Here is a 12,397-nt window from a genome sequence, read left to right as displayed (position 1 = left end):
TTCCTTAATCTCCCTTTCTTTCTGCGTGTGTGCATATTCTTTATCTTTCTGTCTCCCTTTACCTCTTCTGCAGCGCAGGGCAGCAAACTGGATATCTATCTTCCGGTTAACCTCCCTGCCTTTCGAATCTCATATATATATATATATATATATATATATATATATATATATATATATATATATATATATATATATATATATATATATATATATATATATATATATATATGAGTATATATAGTTATAGTATCGTAGGTTGCGGTAGGATAAGATAGGGCGCCGTATAGGGTGGAACCTATAGGTTATGGTTAGGTTTAATTACACGCTCGGCAAGCAAACACGAGTGGCATTTCGGCGCCAGGAGGGTGCGTACACAGGCCGTGCGGTGAAGTAATTCTAGGCGCAAAACGAAGCGAGAAAGAAGAAGGTGGAGAAAGAGAGACAGGCCAAAGTTACGCTGCATACGCCATGGCAAAAAAAATTCAAAACAAAAGAAGCAGAAGGCGAAGAATCGTTTCCCGTGCGTGGGGCTTTTCCGAAATGGAGACTTAGTTATCGGTGGGCACGCCGTATGGACGCGAGAGAAAGGGTTCTTTGCACTACACAACCGCAGGAGAAAGGAAAGTTGACTTAGTTGCTGATTTCTTTAGAACTCGCACTCGTGCAAACAGGCCGGGACACGCCTCGAAAGCTATACGCGCCGCAAGCTCGTTGAGCGTCGGCGCACGTTCAGGGCCTTTTCTTTTTCTGCCGAGTCACTGCGCTGCGCGGCCATACGTCTGTTCGTGCGAGACTCCGAGTTACCGATTTCTCGAAACGAAGAGACGCAAAAAAAAAAAAAGAACAACGGGAGAAGCAGAAACAAGAACCATACATACTTGAACGAATGGCCACCCACGGCTGGAGCTCGCAGAGGATAATGTATGCGCGTTCGTGCGGAGAAAGGCTGGAGTGCAGACTGGTCGAAGCTTCTTGCACGGATTGCCTGCGCAAGCCAACGAGCGTGCGTCCCAGAAACTGCATTAGTGCGCGCGCATGTCAGGCTTTGCGCGCGCCTCACTTGTGCATGTACTCAAGAACTCGACCTTCGCTGAAGTCAAAGCGGAGAAGCTATAGTGCTTTACTAAATCGTAACAAACAAAAATGAACGAACGTTTATAGTTCCGAGGGAGAGAAAAATAATGTAGATACATTGTTGACACTGGTTCGAGAAACCCTTTGCTTAGCTTTGTTTCGAAATCTAGCGCGGGTACAGAATATGCATGAAGGGTTCGTAGAAATTGGCGAAGCCATTCACCGACAGAGGCGGGCTTTTTTTTTTTACTTCTATCCTTCTTTCCTTCGCTCCTTTTTTCATTCATTCCATTCTTCCTTCCTTCCTTCCTTCCTTCATTGGCTCAATCCTTTATTCTTTATATTGTCGTCCCTTCTATCGTTCGCTTTCTTTTTTAGTTCCTTTCTTTTCCTTTTTTCATTCGTCCACTACCATCCTTACCTTTTTCATTCCTATACGTTCATGCATCCTTACGTCCTTCAAACAGATTAAATTTGACCACCTGTGGTTCTTCAACGCGCATCGATATCCAAGTATACCCGACACCACCTAGATAGCACAAAACCTGTTCACTACGTCACGCTAATGGCCCGGAATCTTCATTGCCAAGGCTGGCGTGACGAAAGCGGTGACGTCAAGATCACTGTTGCCTACTCGGGAGCAGCCCCCATTAGATTCTACACTCTTAAAACGGTTGCACCCTTTGGGGTGTATATTTGTCCCACAACGATAATCGTCATCCGCCTTGCTTGCGTTTCCTTTCCTGAAAACTCGGCGCTCGCTAATTTCCTGTCGAGAATGCTGCGTCACACTGATAACGCGCATGTCGATCGTGACTGGGAAGTACCGGGCTCGCAGCATTAAAGAAAGGAAACGCGGGCAACGCGGATGGCGATTATTGGTGTGGGACAAGATAAGCCCCAAAGGGTGTAAATTTTTCTATGAGCGCACTATATATACACTCTTAGGCAAATTTACACCCTTTGGAGTGCATCTCTGCCACACAACGATAATCGTCATCTGTCTTGCTTGCGTTTCCTTTCTTGAAAACGCCGCGCCCACTAGTTTCCTGTTGGGAATGCTATGTCATGCTGATAACGCGCATGCCGTTCGTTACTGGAAAGTACCGGGCTCGCCGCGTTAAAGAAAGGAAATGCGGACAAGACAGATGGCGATTACCGTTGTGTGGCAAAAGGGCGTAATTTTGCTTAAGAGTGTAGCATGGCGTCCGGGATCGGAGTGAAAAGGCCTTGTGCTATTTAGGTGGTGTTGGTATACCAGGTTTTTAACTCCTAGAAACGCCGCCAGGGCAGTCGGCAATCCAACCCGCGACCTCTCGCGTTCCGCAGCAGAAAGGCATAACATCCTTTATCCACCGCGACAGGCATTAAGAAAGAAAGAAAGAAAGAAAGAAAGAAAGAGAGAAAGAAAGAAAGGCTGCACAGAAGTCCGGCCTAACGTATTCTGGAATCGTTCCCCCCGAACTAAAGAGCCAAGCCGGCTTGGACCGAAACCGTGCTTCCCCCGGTGCTCGCTTTTAAAAATGCGAACAGCGAGCTAAACGGGAGAGAGAGAGCGAAGGCGGTTTTCCGCGTTTCGAACGGCCGCCGCAGAGGCCGCACTCAGCGAACGTCCTTCGAAGGATCCCTTATAGGTCACCGCTGGCCTCACAACGGAGGCTATAGAGCGGGGCGAAAAAAATAAAGAAAATGGAAGCTTCTAGTGGGGCGTCAAAACGAGAGAGTAAGACCTATAGTACGATTAAAACAGAGCAACAGCGGATGCCGAAAAAATTATACGTGAAATTCGTTTTCGGTTCCTCTCTCTCTCTCTCTTTCTTTCTCGATCGGCAGCTGAAGTACTTGAAACATGCGTTGTGCCATAAGGCGTTCGACGGTCGAAGCGTTGAGTGACGAGCTTGCACGCTCGCATCCCGTGTCTGTTGTGGCGCGGAAGCAATGGGCCACGCGGTTGAACGACGGGGCGACAAACTGGAGGGAACCCGATGACGTCATCCCACGCTCACGACATCAATCGCGGATCTTACTCGGGCGTGAGCTGGTCAGGTCGGCTAACACCATTCCGCGCGCAAGCAGTGACGTTAGCCAGTATAACTGGGTCAGACAAAAACAAGGAAAGAAAACCGAAAGAAAGGCAACAAAAAGCGAAATGAAAAATTAAGCGATGCGCTATCGTTGTCGGTGTGTGTTTTTTGGGCAAAGTGTCCTGCTATGTTCTTACAAAGCCTGGAAGATCAGCGCTTGTTTTTTTTTTCCATAAATCAATGTCCCGTCGCACATGCAACGCGTGCCAGCGTTTAACCTGCCCGGTTCACTGCTTTTAACGCACTGGTTACTAACTCACTCATTTTTCAAGCTCGCCAAGTTATGCGGTCAGTCGTTTGCTCACTCACATGCTGGGTCGTAGACACTCACTCACTCACTCACTCACTTACTAACGCATTAATTAATTAATTATTCAATTAATTAATTCTATCCCTCACTCACTCACTCATTCATTCACTCCCTCGCGTTGTCAATCAGTGAGTCAGTGAGCCAGTCAATTAGTCCCCCTTCTCCCGCTCTCCAACTCTCTCACTAATGAAGCAAAAAAGACTGGTGGGCGAATCCATAGGCGCACTCTCAGTGCCTGAGATGGCGCTCCGCCGCTGAGCAGGGTTCGACTGCCCGCCGCCGAGGATTCCCATGTCATCGTAATGCAAAACGCTCCCGTACCGATTTCAGCGTGCAAACTTCAAGCACCCCAAGTAGTGAATGACAAACCAGAAGCCACACAAACCCTGCGTTGCTTCGGCACCCTATAACCTGTAACTTAGAGCCTTAGTGATAATGATGATGATGATTGAATTTACCTCCGAAAGGGGGCGGTGGCATGTACCACCACACTCATATCAAGGTAGCCTATGACAGTGTACTTCAAGAGGGCTTGTGGGGCATTCTGGAAACTTTAGGAGTGCAAGATGGAGTAACCAATTTCTTAAAAGATATCTATAAATGTAACCGGGTGATTATACAATGGGAAAAGCAGGTTTCGGAGCCTTTAATGATTCGGCGGGGGCTTAGGCAGGGGTGTCCATTGCCACCTATGTTGTTTATGCTGCACCTACAAGGATTAGAGGCCAAAATACAGCAAAGCGGACTCGGCTTCAACCTATAATTTTTTTTAAACAAGGAGAATTGATTGAACAGTCATTACTAGGACTGATGTATGCGGATGATATTGTATTAATGGCTGACAATACAGAAGTTCTGCAGGGATTGATGGACATATGTGGTACAGAAGGAGACAGATTATGCTTCAAGTTTATCAAAGAAGAATCAGCAGTCATGATTTTTAATGGTAACATTTGCGGCGAGCATAAGATACAGGAGGCCACGCTGGAGATGGTCGATAAGTACAAGTATCTTGGGGTGTGGATAAATAATGACATTGAGTATCTGACAGAGTACTAAAAATATGTAACGACTAAAGGTAACAGAAGTGCAGCGATTATGAAGAGTAGGGCACTGTGGAACAACAATAGGTACGAGGTAGTGTGCGGGATATGGAATGGGGTAATGGCTCCGGGCCTGACTTTTGCCAATGCAATTCTATGCATGAAGGCAGAGACCCGGGCACAGTTGCAAACTACGCAACGTGGTGTGAATAGGCTCGCTCTGGGAGCACATAGCAACACACCAAATCTTGGGGTGCAGGGGGATCTGGTATGGTCTTCTTTCGAGGGCAGAGAGGCTAGTAGCAAGATAACATTTGAGGAGCGATTCAGAAAAATGAGGGAAATACGGTGGGCTAGGAAAATTTTCAGTTACTTATACACGAGGAATGTTGACACAATGTGGAGGAAGCGAACTAGAAAATTGTCAAGCAAATACTTCGGCAGCAGTGGGGGGACAGATAAGGAATCATCCGACAAGAAAAAGGTTAAGGAGACAGAGAGGGGTATGTGGAAAACAGAGATGCAAACCAAATCAGCATTAGAGACATACAGGACGTTTAAGCAAGAAATAGCCAAAGAAAATATTTACGATAACTCTAAGGGAAGGTCATTGTCTAATCAAAATGTCTAATTAGATCATTAACATAGCCACACTAATTCAATTTTCTTATCAATTACATTGTGGTACATATTCCAATGTACGAATTGTAGCCAGGGAGTTCACAAGGCGCACCCACTTAGAACGAATTCTCAGGACTACACCACTTTCAAGATATTAATTTTCAATGTGTCTGAAGAAATGCAATGACGTTCCAGCTACTTTTGTGCTTCTGTGAATAAAAACAGCGTTTTCTTAATAAGAATGAGTTGAACAGCGCATTTTTACCGCAAGTTTGGCGGCACATATCACAAAACAGATTCGATCCTCTGAATTTGTTCGAAGTTGATATGCCTTGCAAACTCACTATAGCTACAAATGGTAGATTTATATATGAAGTAAACGAGATTGAAATATGTGCCCTAAAATAATCACGCGAAATTTGAATTAGTGCAACTATTGTAATTTTTCAATTCAGCGTTTTCATTTCTTGTAGAAGTAATGGCCGCCTCATCGAGTAACTTGGCACGTTGGTTAGAACTGTGCAAGCAATTCTTTTTAAAAATTGGTGCAGAAAAAAAAAGAAATCCCTGTATGTTCGACATCCCTCTGGTTTTTATCTACTTGCCGGCAAAATTCCATACGCCTCTTGCCTTTGTTCACCACGCAAATGTTGGCCCTATCGTCGCTGTGTTTAAAAGCCCTAGGGCTACGTGTAGACTGACCAATTCTCATATCTGCTTCTGTTGGTATGCTATTACATTCTAACTGCACAATTCGAAGTGTGTCCGCAGTACTTTTTCAGGGTACGCGCACATAACCTTCTTGGGTAAACCTCCTTTAATAAATTCGCCTTCTTAGACTACCCGCCCTTGCCTGAAGAAAAGAGCTGCACAGCCCCTTGAGTTATTGTGGAACATTTATTTATTGATCTCGTTTATTCACTCCTCTATAGTTTTCCATTGTAACCTGCATTTCTTCTAACCACTGATAGCGCTCCGCCTGACTATAACCTTAAGCTTTATGGTCTATTTTCCTCTCACTGCCTGCTTTGTGGCCTGTATGCTTACCGAACAGTTTTCGAGCGCTATTCCGCCACTTAGAATGCCACGCGTTGCCTATACAAATGCCCAGGCACCTTGATGCCCCACCTTGGGGTGTCATTCTGGGCATTGTCGAATTCTGCCGTGTTGTTGACTTCTGTCCAGTTGACGTTTTCAGTCAATCAGGGGAGGCGATGACGTAGCCAGCTGCGTGAGCCGATAAGAGCTAACGAGATGGCGAATTCTCGACAATATGGGGACATTTGACAGTGTCTAGAACAGCAACTTTGCTTTCCTCGATAAGCCTTTCTCTTCTGCTTCTGACGATGATGGTGGTGAGCGAATTCGTCTTCGAAGCGGTGCGGTTGCATAGATGTGCTTTCATACTCCAGCACTTACGATTTAGGCTTATATGCAACGCTACAGCTGCTGCTGCCGATGATGATGATGATGATGACGACGATGATGATGATGATGATGATGATGATGACGACGATGATGATCTTTATTGGCATCCCCTTTAAAATGGCGCGGCGGTAAACACTCATCTAGCCTGCTTGAGTTTATGAGGTTTTACTACATCTGTTGCAGACTAGCATTCTGTCTCTCTCTGCTTAATGTTTTTTTCCTCTTCATTATACTTGTATTATTGCACATTATTGAATTATTAACCTGCGATATTTCACAGCTACCTAACCTGTAACGACCCTGGCTCTATCAATCTTTTTCCTGTTTTCTTTTTTTTTTTTGCTACCAATACTCTAATTGTATCTTGCTTACCTCGACTGCTGATTAGTTAACGCTTCCATCCGCTTTGAATCTCGGCACTTCTGGAAGCGTGGACGTTCCTTGCGGGTCTTGCTAAGGGAATATCTTGGCATTCCATTTTGATTAGCTTAGTCGCTTCCGGCCTTTCGCATTTTTAGCATTTAGCATTCTAGATTTAGCATTATTTTAGCATTCTAACATTCTAGACTGCGACGATGATGATGTTGATGACGATGACTTATCGGCATCGCCATTTAAACGGCGTGGTGACAAATAGTCACCTAGCCTGCTTCAGTTACTCAGGCGTGCTACACGTGATTTTCATTCTAGCATTTCTTTTTATGCAATCAAGCGCTCCACCACGCGGTCCGCGAGTGCATCTAAAGCTGTCGTTAATGCGTCTTTCGCCGTCTTTGCAAGCAGCGCACACGTAACGGCGTTCCCTCGTTACGCAAGTGCGCGGAGAAGAAACAACAGTTGCCGTTCGGTCCCCCCTTCGTGAGAAATACAGCGCTCGGTTTCCCGTGCTCACGCACCCTGCAGATATCGCGCGATCATTTTCCTCTTTTCTTTTGTCTTCCGTGCTGAAAAAAAAAAAACATGGCGGCCGGAAAGAAAGGTGACAACACCGCCACGTCGCACCCTCTCACGTTGATCGTGCTCTTTTTTTCTTTGTCTGTGTATTTGGTCGGCAGCTGCGCGAGACCTCTCTTCCTCTCTCTCTCTCTCTCTCTCTCTTTTAACCTACGGCAGACATCTCGTCTCTTGGCACGTTTCCCCTTAAAATGCGTGGCGCGGAAGCTCCTGGCAATCCGGTAAGCTGCTGGATTGCGATAAAACAAGAGTGGGAAATCTGTGGTGAAACGGACTCTTTTTTTTTTTTTTTGGGCCAACGGGTGCACACAATACGGTGTGGCGATCGAGGGGCGCCTTGCGGTAAGATAACCCGCTTATTGAGGATTATCACACATCGGCGCTTTTAGGCGGCGATAAGGTGGGAGTTAATGGCGCTCAGTATGAGCCGTATCATCAGAGACACCACAAACGGCCGCATCAGGCCGAACGTTCACAGTGTTCTATAGATCAGGCTTATCTGCGGTACCAAATATTGCCCTACGAGATAAAGAGAACCAACGGCAGCTTAGGAGTGAGCATCGCATGAAGAGTGCTTGACACGTGAGTTATGTTAAGCTATGTTAAATGCGAAAAACTGCCGATTATATGAGCTTCTATTTAAATTTGTTCTGGTAGATGCAGCAAAAGGTGCTGTGGCTGCATATATGTGATGTGCTATAATTTATGCGCGCTTCTGAATACATGTATATATACATAAATACATTCATACATAAAATACACATACATACATGCATACATACATACATACATACATACATACATACATACATACATACATACATACATACATACATACATACATACATACATACATACACGTGCGTGAATTGCGATGTTTACACTTTTTAAATTATTCTGCATATGATGCACCCCAGTTGCATCAGGCTAAGACAGAAACCAATAGCACGCAAACAGTATCAAACCAAGCGCATGTATAACTTACGATCTCGATATTGGACGTTTGTAACGAATGATATAACTCGCGATCTCGTCCGTATAGACTCCGCTTATCGTATAAACGATCGCAATATGCGCTTCTCGCGAAAAAAAAAAATAGAAAGAAAGAGAAGACAAACGCCATTGTAACGGCGTCACGCTAACGAGTGTTTTGTAGCGATATGCTTTTATTTGAGCAGTCACAACAAACAAACACTTCCGGCCGCAGATATCGTCCACCGACTGCGAATCGTAAAGCCGACATTGTATGTGCGGAAAGGCTTATCACACATAGGAGTCAATGACCTATATTTCATCGACGCCCAACGTGTTGTCCAGAAACGCTTTTTTTTTTTAACTTAAAGCATCAACGGATTCGTTGAACGCTCACCCGCCGCTGTAGCTTAGTTGCTATGGCGTTGCGTTGCTAAGGGTGGAGGTCGTGGGTTCGATCCTGACCGCGGAGGTTGCACTTGGAGAATACAGAAACACTCGTGTACTTAGATTTATGAGCACGTTAAAGAACCCCAGGGGATCGAAATTAATCCGGAGTCCCCCACCACGGCGTGCCTCATAATCAGATCACATTTTTAAAGCGTAATTTTTTGTTGATTGATCGCTTCGTATATCCAACGTTAAGCCTACAGTCCAGCCGTCCGCGTGCCTAACATACGAGCTCAGATCTCTGTGTCCCCAATCCCTAAAAACATGAGCGAGAAATACCACAGACAACGGCACCTTGCACGGGCCAGGACACTCGAACGCAGGTTCGGTAGAAATCCGGAGGTTTATTACACGGACGCGTGCAAACAGGATAGCAAAACTTTCACTGTGGTAGCCACAAACGCACAAACTACTATTTGCGCAACAGTCAGAACAGGGTCGGTGGCCACAGCAGAGGCTACTGCGGTGGCTCTGGCTATACGTGACGCTGAAAATAGAGCACGTTCTGCGTTAATACTAACCGACTCGCAGTCGGCATGTCGCCTTTTCATGGCAGGCACCCTGCCCCAACTCACCATCAAAATCCTAGGAAGAAATCTCACGGAACACCACTCTATTACGTGGTGTCCGGCGCACGCCGGTGTGACGGGTAACGAGAGGGCGGACCGCCTCGCTCGAGAATATAGCATCCGAGCGACGGAACGCACTCTCGTAGAATCTCCGATCACAGCAAAAGATATCTGGGAGGCACAGAGACGAGGAAGGCAACGGTATAGCTTTCCAGACACATCCTTGGACTCAGCGCAAATGCGTGACTGGCGCCGACTACAAACCCGTACATACCCACACCTACTCCTACTACACCACATACACCCCACCGGGTATCCCAACACTTGCCCTTGGTGCGGAGGGCGGCCATCTCTTGACCATATCACATGGTCGTGCCAGAGTCGGCCACAAGAAATCCAATCACCCCTTATGGGGCAAAACTCCAACAGTATAGGCAGTGGGAGGTGTGGCTAGCCAGCACGGTGCGGGAGGACCAATTGGCCCTTCTCGACCAAGCCCGGCGTGCCGCGATCGCCAGTGGGGCCCTGGACTGAGGGACCCACCCACTGGACCTGAATTTGATTTTTTTAAATAATAGTTTATACTACTACTACTACTACTACTACTACTGTCCTAAGCACTTTCCCATCATTACGGCAAGGCCTAGGTATAGGCCTAACCCTAAGGACTTGCTAAAGCTCTGCAAATAACTTCGTATACCAAAGCGCGGTGCAGCTAAATACGAACTAAAAGAAGAGTTAAAGCAAACCAGCCAGAACTTAGAGCAGAGCCAACAGGTTCCAGTATCTCCAATCTCCAACCGCCGTATCCATGCAGCAGCCGCGCTTCCTGGCATCGTCTGCTCAGCATTCCAAAGCAGACGCAGCGCTCGCGCGCGAATGGGTGGGAAGGTGGTACGACGTGTTACGGAGTTCACAGGCTCAAATATGCTAATGAGACCGCGTGAAAAAAAAAGTAACAAATAGAACAAACTATATATTTACGGGGCTGCAGGCTTTGAGCCGCGCGTTGGCAGAGTTTTACACCGAGACGCCGGCGGGTGGGAGCTGATAATGGCCGCGACCAGTTCACTTTTGGATCAATGCCCCGCGGGCAGTTACCGAGCACATCGGGCTCAACTGTCGTCTGTACCGTTACGATGCAGACGGTGGCCGTTACATACCAGACGGAAGAAGAAATGCAATGTGTGGAAAGGGCGCGGTTGAAATACAGCAAATATAAAAACTCTAGTCGTCCTTGTATTTCGCCCTCTCTTACCCAGGACCTTGACTGGCGGTCGAATGTTAATTGGGCTATCTTAGACTTGACGGGGCTAGAGGGATAGCACGGCACTTTTTTTTCCGGGTTATTTCGTCATTTCGTGCGCGCGTGCTGCTTCTGATCAAAGAAGCTCCCTGACACCTAGCGAGCAATCTTGATTTGGGAGACTGACATCGGTACTTGATATGGCATCTCATGAGGCCCGATTTTCAACGCTTAGAAAGGCCTTCGATGATCAGAACGTACGAAGTGTTCTGTGTGTATGTGCGCCCTCCCATAATAAGATACCTTTATAAAACTATTTTAATTTATACCATCACGGCACCTCGACAATAAAACGAGCGATTGCCTACAGTCTGCTTATGAGGCGTCTTCTTCTTTGCGACGTTCATTGATCAATAAGTGATGGCACTCGAGTAGCGCGCGCCCCTTTAACAAACGAGTTGAAGTCGATATTCGAAAATTTCGTACACGATTACGTGAGCTGAATGTGGTAGCGGGCTATAAAGAGAGGCTTCAACAAGTGCTTGAGATGGGAGGTCTTGAGAAAAGAAGCGACTATGCAGTTGCCCCTGTGTGAGGCAACGTGGTTGGATAAATGCACCAAGGTGTTTTTTTCTTTTTTTATATATCTCTGTCTCTCATAGGACTTTGGTATTCCAACTGATTGACTTGCAACGCGCAATCCTGCCGGGGCATTTCAAGCCCTGTACGAGTTCCTGCACGATGCGGTACCACTGATGTAATGACAAGCCCACATGCATCTAGCTGCCTTCCAATGTGGATTCGTATCCGCGACTTGTTTGACTAAAATTCAAAGCGGTCGTGGCGCCGCTCGTAAGCATACTTCTTTGGTCGTTAGGTGCCTTTTGCAACGCGATAAGGAATTACGTGGACGCCCCCATCCTGGCATACCTTGCCCCTACTTAAAACGGGAGTGGCCGGAATGTAAAGTCCGCTTGGGGCATTCCCCGCAATCGCAATGCAGTTACCCTCGTCCCTGGACAGGAGGGCGCACTGAACGTGGAACGAGACGGTATGCAGATGGGGACTGTCATTGGTATTTAAAAGAAGGCAAATCAAGGACAGTGAAGAAACGCCAGTAACACCGTACCCTAAGTCTGTCCACTGCGGGTACACTAACCTGTATTCACATCGACATTTCACAGTCGTACGCGAGCGTAAGCTCTAAACTCATCTTTCTGGCCTGTTTCAAGACGGTGCAGCACTCTATAGTTCTCAGTTCAGCTGGGATTAGCGAGTAGGGAGAGCACGGTTGTACGGACCGACGTGTCTCCTATAGGCCTGGTTAGGTTAGGTTAGTTTCTTTCCTTCAGAGCGTCGTCTGCTCAGCACCAAGCTCAGAACATGGGCTGTAAAGTATACCGTGCGCGGAGCGTCGTCTGCTCAGTACTGAGCACAGGTTCGATCGCCGAACGCTATTGTGTCAATACAGCATCTCAGTGCCAAACTATTCTAACACGCAATACCGAGTTCGAGTTATGTGGCGTTGTATACGCATCGCACTGTTCTTTCAAGCGTGCAGCCTGCCTTGAATCGGCGCAGAGACATAAATTTACAGGGTAATCAAACCAGTGTCACTTGCGCTCAGACGTGCGCACGGCTTCACG

This window comes from Dermacentor variabilis, chromosome 8 (genome assembly GCF_050947875.1).
Source record: "Dermacentor variabilis isolate Ectoservices chromosome 8, ASM5094787v1, whole genome shotgun sequence".
NCBI lineage: Eukaryota > Metazoa > Arthropoda > Arachnida > Ixodida > Ixodidae > Dermacentor > Dermacentor variabilis.
This window is presented reverse-complemented; position numbering follows the sequence as displayed.